Source organism: Magallana gigas, chromosome 10, assembly GCF_963853765.1.
Source record: "Magallana gigas chromosome 10, xbMagGiga1.1, whole genome shotgun sequence".
NCBI lineage: Eukaryota > Metazoa > Mollusca > Bivalvia > Ostreida > Ostreidae > Magallana > Magallana gigas.
In genome coordinates, this window is record NC_088862.1 from 15468702 (window position 1) to 15476468 (window position 7767).

At 33.0% G+C, this 7767-nt stretch overlaps 1 long non-coding RNA gene across 1 annotated transcript; it reads right to left on the reverse strand.

Annotated features, from left to right (window-relative positions):
• Nucleotides 1–506: 506 nt before the first annotated feature.
• Nucleotides 507–3053, reverse strand: LOC136272379 (uncharacterized). The gene is made up of 3 exons (XR_010710371.1): nucleotides 2856–3053; nucleotides 2297–2553; nucleotides 507–1908 (listed from the first exon to the last, which is right to left on the reverse strand). It is a non-coding gene; the product is annotated as an uncharacterized lncRNA (long non-coding RNA).
• Nucleotides 3054–7767: the final 4714 nt, after the last annotated feature.

Consider the following 7767-nt stretch of genomic DNA (forward strand, 5'->3'; position numbering starts at 1 on the left):
GTATATCATTTAAATAAAACAATATCCAATATGATGAAATGACTCATTAAACACAATCTGAAAATAAGAGTAGCAGATGATCAGATTAATCATTTCATTGTTCTAAAATTCTGTATGTATCGTGTGCTCAGCAAATAACAAAAACAAGAGCCCAATAGCGGTTCAAAGTTTGACATAAAAATATATATAGGGATATTGTTTTAAAATCTTTTTCTTCGGAAATATAATGCAATAATTTGTGGGGTTACTTTGAAAGCATCGTAATGCCGAAACAAAAGTGATGAAACTGTGACCTCCTTCTATACTGGAGGCCAAGACCGGGTACAAGTATATGGGGGAAAATGTTTGAAAATCTTCCTCTCAAGAACTACAATGGTAAAATTTGCGAGAGTGTAGACTTTAAACTATTACAAATATGACTTCAGGCTATTAATTGAGCCGCAAGAGGTACTATGATTTAAATAAAGAAATATAAGAGAGAATTTTTTAAGATATTCCCTTCTAGAACTACAAAATTACAAATTGAAAATTACAATGTAAACAACTTCAAATAAAATATATATAAAATAAAGACCACCGACATCATCATGAGACCCAACGAGGAATTCAAAGCTTTAAGTTCAAATTAATAGAAAAAATGTATTAAATATTCTTCTCATAAAGTGACGTTACTATGCAAGTATCGTCAGATAATATAACTAAGACCCCTAGACCAATATACTGGGGCCTCAGGAGGAAATTTTAAAAATCGTGACACTACGACATTAAGAATAGGAAAACATTTATTATCACAATTGGAACATAAAAATTGTCCAAATATTGAGACAGTCCTAACGCTGCTAAACACATATCATAACTATAAAGGAGATTTAAATCAAATACTTTAGGAAACCTTTGAAAAATGAATTTGCTTTACTATCAAAAGAAATCAGAATCTTTCCCTTCATATGTTTCGTCCTGAACTGTACTTTCAAAAGAGTCATCTTGCTCAAGCGAATCATGAAATAGTGTTATATTTAAAGAAGAAAAGTTGGCTTTCTTTGAAAAAGAGGGTGCTGACAGTGACCCAAACTGTTTAGAAAGTTTTTCTGTGTTAACTCTTCGTGGAGTAAATGTTGGCAAAGAAACAATAAGCTTCGGAGGCAGTTTTCTGAATTCTACATTCCTAGATTTGTACTCAGAAAGAAGGTAAACATCATTGGAGTCCAGTATTTTCTTCATTTTGAAAATACTTTGTGTGGTTTCTAAAACGCTTTGTTTTATTTCATCTTCTTGTTTTTTGAGGACACTTAACTGTTCAGATTCCATTTCTTGAATATCAGATTTCAATTTCCTAACGATGTTGTCTATTTCTCGGTGCCAGTCCTGTCCCCTTTTATCAAGACACGATCTCAGTTTCTCAATATGTCTATTTAAATCAGCTCTCTGGACTGAGAAATTCGATACAATTTGCTGATATTTAGGATAAATAATTTTTCCTAATTCTTCTAAATCTGCTTTCAGAGCTTTGTTTTTCCTCTCCATAAATTTCAAAATGTCTTCAACATCGTGAGCTTTATGTTTCTTTGAAGAAAGGCATTGTACACAAACAGGAATGTTACATTGTTCACAATGAAGTTCACACAGTTTTGTGGTATGTTCTGCGCATTTAGGATAACTATAGGTATAATTCGGCTTCCGATGTTTGATTAGCACGACTAAATGAAATTTGGATTCATCTACAAGATGTTCTCCAGCACAGTTCTTGCAGAGGTTGAATTGACAGATATCACAGTATAATGGAGGAACAGGTGAATCACACATATGACATCGTATGACATCCTGGAGGCTGTTTGTATCTAGAGGGTCCATGATTTTGAAACTTTGTTTATTTACAACTAATTTGCTACTTATTTAAGGGGCTGGAATCTAAAAAAAAACATAGAAAATGATTGTCAACATTACATTTCAAAAGGGTTTTTTCTGGAAAACATTTTAAAACTTACAATCATTATATTTTCTTTTTTGTAGACATATACGACATAAAATGAATAAGGCTACGATATCAATTCCTAACATAATATCATTTTTAAATTATTACACATTATACATCACAAACCATTAAGTTCAATATTACCTACCCTTCAATAATCCGAAATACCATTTACAGATATTCTTTAAACCAAAACTATTTTTGCATATTTAAATATCATATTAAAACATATACAAACTTAGAAAAATAAATGTTAATTACAGACAGAATTTTTGTTTTCAAAGAATGCCTCAGAACATTATCAAAATATTAGTATTCACTTACAAACATTTCCAGAAAACAGCAGGCTGTCAGTTTATTTTGCTGATTTTCGTCCGAATTTTTTGTCAATTGCTACCTGGAGAGGAATATTCTGGTCGTCTGACAAATGCCTTAATCCTTCAACCACTGACGAAATAAAGGTAACCCAATAAACCAGTCTTATAAAACGTGTCCTCATATTGGGCCTTGCGTTTATCCGTTGTTGCAATGCAAACGTATTGTGGCGTTTTTACTTCATATTTCCTTATATTACAGTATAACTGCATAAATTATGATGATACATTTAAAGTAGAAAGTAGCTAGTTTGAAGCGTCCATTGGAATATTCTGCTACAGGATAAACATAATACATGGTTACTATAAGACAGTAGATACATGTATTTAACATGTATATGCCAGCAGTGACATAGTTCTTTTTCTTTGTAAACTTTATAAACATGATGGCTTCTAAGTCAAGTTTTATTACGTAATCGAAGGAATAATAGCAAAATCTTTCTAGTTTTGGTATAAGAAATTTTAACAGTTTAACAATATGTATACTTAACAAATCTACAAATACAAACCTTTTTATTTCAACATGGCGATTCCAGGTATACTTTTCTTGGCCTAGAAAGATCTATTTAATTAAACCGGCATTGATTTACATGACAGAAAAAAGTGTTTAATTTATGTAGATATAAAAGACTGGATTTAAAATGCCAGTGTTGTAGAGTGTGCTCGTCTCTTTATGAAGTTTTTCGCTAAAGAAATCAATAGGTGCAAAAAACGTTTAGGATATAGCCTCAAAAACAAAACTCTTTAAAAAATTGAAAAGATTTTTTGTTGGATAATCAGAATTGTTTTTGTAAAATTAAATCGTATTCATTTAAGCTAATCTCTTAAAGCTGGTGTAATCTTCAAATTTGAAACTTGTTCTGCTACAATATTTATAAATAAAATCTTTGACCTTCATTACAGTGCCTGAAGTACCATACAAAAAAGCGTAGCTACCTGTGTGATTTACCTGCTCCTCCACATTAATGTTAAATTTGTCCAATCTCTGCTGTAAAACACGTGTAATATGTATCCAACGTTCCCATTGTGATGCGAATAAGAGAAACGGAATCAGCCAATTTCTGCCTAAAATTGTAACTTAATTAACTATTAGAGTCAAGACGCCTACCCATGGAGTCCCTGCTCTCATTATAGTCATAACCCTTCATAACGTGCATAAATCATCAAAGAAAGTATTCTATTGTTTATATCCACACCTTCCTTTTAACAAACTAATAAATTAATTGTAAAAAGTAAGTTTAATTTACGAAATTAATGTTAATGTACATGAGTTCGTTCGATAAAAGAAACAGCCAAATTGTTTCTAATAGAAATTTGAGTCTGACACCATCAGGATAATTTCGTGCAGTCCGTGATTTGGCTTAGGTCCCTGTAGCTTTCGACCAATCGATCAACGGGGTGTGTCGATCTCAGTCTATTAGTTTCTAGAGAGCTATGAATTACGTCAAGATTCCGTAAGAAGTAGAGGGAATCATACACGGTAGATGTAAATATTTGCATATAAAGTTTAATCAATCACAAATGATCAACGCATAACAATATAAAGACAGTATAAAAAGAAACTAATTAAGAAGAAAAAAGTATCAATGAATATTCAAAGAAATTCGATCATTTTAAAATCTGATGATGCTACATACTCATATGTATACTTTAATCGTTGAAAGACAATTATCATAATAATCATAATTTATCAAGTCATTCATATGAATCTTTTATTATCTTAAACAGAATATAGTTGATAACAATATAACAATATGTGTTAATGATTGATAACCATTAAACAGATGGGAAAACCCCTTAAATTTTGCTCATTCTTCATATATAAGTAAACATGTGTTTTGAACACCTGAGTCTTAGTACCAAGTTATCTATTGACACTACGTAAAGCAAGTTTGACTTTTTAACCAAAAAATGTACAGACTGTCACGGGAATTTTATTACCAGAATAATGGTTGTCCTAGAAACCAGGTACAGATGTTATATTGACCAGATTTAAGTTAATTTATACAGTTTATTTAAGGGATCAGAATCTACGATTTTAAAACATTCTATTCGGATAAATTTTACAGGGCTGAATTACTAACGTTAAACACGTCTATTAAAATAAACTTTAATTTGCATGCAATAAAACAATATTCAAGGTTTGCGAGATCATCATCGACACAATTAATTCTTACTGCAAACGAATCATGTTTGTTTTAGGTAATTTCATTCGAAAAATAAGAACCATTCAAACCATTACGTACCATTTACATACTGGTAGATTGCGACATTAATCTCTATTAGGTGGTTTACAGATATAAGCGTCATGCAATTAATACACTCAATCTAGAACAAAAAATATTGTTTTTCTCAACATCTGGATAAAAGTCATTTTAAAGTCATTAAATACTCATTTTGTGAGCTGTCACGGGATAAAACTTGGTCAGGTTATTCCATATCCAGCGCGATGTAGCCGGTTAAAAGATTGCAATGGAATTAATTATACAATATACTTGTTTATAATCGGATGCAAAATTTGACTTAGCGTACCGACAGAAGGTGTCTATTTGTTAAATATTAGCTTCTGATTTTGGTAAGCTCTGAATTTTCCCGGGTCTGATATTATTTTGTACATATCTAATTAAGCTTTACACACTATAATTTGCGCTAATTTTGAATGACAGTTAAAACGCATGCGTTTTGTTTACTTATTTGTTTACTTACTTGTTAAGTTACCTTTATTCAGTAAATGACAATGGTGAATTCCATCTTGTTACAAAGAATTAGCTTGTTTATTTTTCTGCCAGAAAATTAATGCTTTTTCATGAATAATGATGAAGGAAGAGCGAAACCGACCTCATTGTGCATGTCCGTGGAAAATCAGGTGTTCTTTATTGTTTGCTTAATTACATATCCGTCTGGATTTTGTATATGCTTAACAGTTGTTAATTTAAATGTATTCATTGTTATTAGGTTTTACGTTTGTCATTCACGATCCCCTTACATTTGCATGTTTAAATAGGATAACGCGGACACGAACTAAAAATTGACATTAGGGGAAAACACATAGAGGCCAACGTTATTGTTTAAATGAAGTATATATCTGCTTACAGCTTGTGTTTTTGTTTTCTTTTGTTTGTTCTCGTAAAAAATTGTATCCTTTCCTTCGTGGAACTATAGCAGTTATGAAGGTGTTGATGCTCCACTCATATTTGTATGATAGTCTAAAATTAGCAGTCGATATCACGTGATAGATTGATATTCATGAGGAGGCATTACTTTCCTGGCAGAAAAAAATATTTGTTAATTGTTTTAGATTTTTTATATTAAGTTTTTTACGTGATCGAATTGAGCATTATAATTACATGTATCAGCAAGACGGTAACTTTTGTAATAAGTAATCAAATACATGCATTTTCCCCATTATCAAATATATACGCAAACTAGAGCAGAGCTCGTGGCAAAGCCACGAGTAGGTCTTCCGTTGTTGCTGCGAGTTGAAAATATATGTGATGTGGTGTCAAACGATTATAATTACTAAACTTTCAGTTCTGCTTTTGTTATAAAAACGTGTTGTGATTGAAAGCCTGCATATAAAACGTGTATTGAAAAAGAAAATAAGAAAATGTTTTAGGAAAACTATTTGTCGCACACAGTTTATAAACATTATTTAAAAAATGAGATATTTAATGGCGAGTTAAATTTTCAGAGGGTAGCAAGCATTGTTGTAAACAGTATGTACTCATGGGTCATGTCAGGCATTGTGTTTTTTTTTAAAAACCGAACCCGTTTACAAAACACGTAACCTTTTCTCTAAGATAATTTCTTTATTTAAATATTTCTAAATTTTTAAAAACAATGTACAATTTAGAATTGTTGCGTGCTGACAAAATTTACAGACCCTGAAACGTGCTACTATACCAAAAAAGCGTGCGACTTACGTGCAATAAACTTTTCGTGTTAACCGTTTAGCGTTTCGTGTAAACCGTTTAGCGTTTCGTGTAAACCGTTTAGCGTTTCGGACAAAGCGTGCAGAGTTTCGGACAAAGCGTGTAAATCGTTTCGACCAAAGCGTGCGAGAACCATGTGAAACGTTCATCAGATTTCATTCGGAACTCTCTGACAATTTGTTTCAAAATGGCGCCCGTGTTTTACATTACATGTACTTTAAACTGTTTGCAATTGGCAAAACTCTTTTGTAGGTATTTACATGAAAAAAAATCTAGAGGAAATGATATACTTATCTTTTTACAAAATTGAATTTATTTTTAACAAACAAAAGAAAGGTATATGTATTAAAAGGCGACTAGTTACAGACTACATGTATATATAACGTTTTTATACGATGTTTCAGTACTGGTCCAGTCGTTTTACCGGTAACGAATATTTGCCAGTATCGAATAATATTTAGAAAAATTACTAGTGGAAGACGAAGTTGAGGTTTTAAAAAATCCTAGCTAGGTAATTATAAAACAAAAATAAATATGCTATCAGTGCGTGAAGTTGTTTGCCACTTTGTATTTTGGAGAGGATTTATATAGGCTTTGCCTGTTGCCTAATCCATTTGATTACTCAATAAAATATGTTTAAATTACACTGGCGTCGGAAGCAAATTGAAAGTGGGGGGGGGGGGGGGGGCTAGACTAATCCTCAGAGAAAAAGCGGGGGGGGGGGGGCTGAACCCTCTATCACGCTATGTTTCTAATGGTTAGGTCTAAGAAGGGAATGCGCATGCGTTGACGTAGGTGGTCATGTTTTAAAAAAGCTCCTTGACCAGAATGTTTTGAGCATAAAATGCCGTTTGTGATCGGAAACTTTTTCTAAAGAGTGAGGTGTAGTGTGGTATGAAACTATTCTAAAGTGTATTCGTTCAAGTTTGTGGGATTTTTGTGGATTTCTGGATTTTGTTTAACATTGCATTATGTCAGGTATGAAAACAAGACAACAAAGCAACCGTTAAAACTGTTCACCGTTGGAACGCTCTGGTAAACATGAGTCCACTAGGGAAAGCGTTATACCTGAGTGGGCACAATACAAAGGCCTACCTAACGGTCGAGGTCTGTCTAACGGTCGTGGTCTACCCTCCGGTCGTAGTCTATCAAACGGTTGTGGTCGTAGTCGTAGTATGGGAAATGATTCTCTCAGGAACGACAATGATGAAAGCCAGGACGCGAACCCCCTCGAAGAGATAGCAGCTTCTTTAACCAAAAACGTTGCGCAAATCCAAGATGACCTTTATGAACAGGACGGTTTCCATGACAGGTTATCCTGTCTAGCGCAAACTTACGTCGAAAACGCTGACGATTTGGAATCCCTACGTAAGGAGAACGCTCAGCTCCGAGAAGAGGTACAACTACTCAAATCTATAGTCATAAGTTTAGATCGCAAAGTATCTCAAAACCAAAACGACATTGTCGATTTGAAGTCAAGATCCATGAA